Source organism: Halyomorpha halys, unplaced genomic scaffold (assembly GCF_000696795.3).
Source record: "Halyomorpha halys isolate HHAL.00 unplaced genomic scaffold, Hhal_1.1 Scaffold1754.1, whole genome shotgun sequence".
NCBI classification, from domain to species: Eukaryota; Metazoa; Arthropoda; class Insecta; order Hemiptera; family Pentatomidae; genus Halyomorpha; species Halyomorpha halys.
Genome location: NW_027108705.1, coordinates 60,345 through 61,705, shown reverse-complemented (window position 1 = coordinate 61,705; position 1,361 = coordinate 60,345).

Here is a 1,361-nt window from a genome sequence, read left to right as displayed (position 1 = left end):
CTGATCTAATCTTTTAACTGAGATCAAATTTACTAAATGTATTATAATGTACAGTTGTAAATAGCAATAAATAAAAAAAAAAAATTAAATCAGTACTGCTCCAACCGAAGGGGTGCAATATTGTTACTATACTAACGGATGTGCAAGGAGCTGATTTCTTCAGATTCACGCATGACTGCAAGATTTATACCCAATTAAGTGTACCCATTTTATGAGGCTGAGTGAACCTTGGAGGGCTCCTGAACTCACAGGGCAGACTCCAACGTTTACAAGTAACAGATTATAATTATCTGTCACAACCGGATTCAAACCCGGGTCTTTGGAGTTAGTAGTCCATTTCTTTTTTAATGAGCTACCCGCTCCCACATGATGAAAATAATTGATAAAAACAGTAATAAAAATATACAAAACAGTAATGAAAAATTTATAAAAATATATTAAAGACTGTGGGAGTGGGTACCTTATTGGTAAGGCAATGGACTACTAACTCCAAGGACCCGGTTTGAATCTGGCTGTGGCAGATAGTTATTATCTCATACCTGTAGTCATTAAATCTACCAATTGAAAGGTTCATTTAGAAAATTAGAACGGGGAAAGTATTGCATTAGTGATAAATACAGAAATATCTGTAGTAAGCTGAGATTGGCAAAAAATTAGCTCCAGATGAAACTAATTGCTAAAGTTGCTATGGATACGAACCTTATTCATGAATGAACCATTGATAAAAATAGTTTCCATGACAATTTAAGCTATTAGTTTCAACTAAAGCTAATTTTTGCACATCTCTGGTAGTAAGTAAAAGTTGTTAGATGTGCGCATCACACAAGATATATTTCCTTTACTAGGAGGTATAGATCAAAATATATAATTTACATATTCTGTAGTATATTCTCACTATCTTCATCATTTCCTATCCATTCAGACCCCATAATATTGTAAATTAATATAATTATAAATATGTATGTAAACTATTATATCATTCTTAATTATTTTTACATAGTTTTCTTTTCTCTTTTTTATTTATTCAATTTTTTTTATTGTTCAACCGATAAAAGTGAGAAAGTAACCTATAATTATTTTTTTTTATAATGACAGTTTATATTTCTTTGTATTTTTTGTTTAAATATTTCTGAGGCTCCTCAGCCCTCATCTATTGATTTCTCTGTATTATTCTAAAGGGACTCGTCCCAGAATAAATAAAGTATTATTATTATTAATGATTGGAAAAGTTTGTCGGGGGGGGGAGGGGGTGCGGTTACCAAAGAATAACATAAATAAACAAAACCATATTTATTTATTTTATGCCGACGTTTCGACCTGAGTTTCAGGTCTTCATCAGGGCTATAGAACAAAAGAGATAA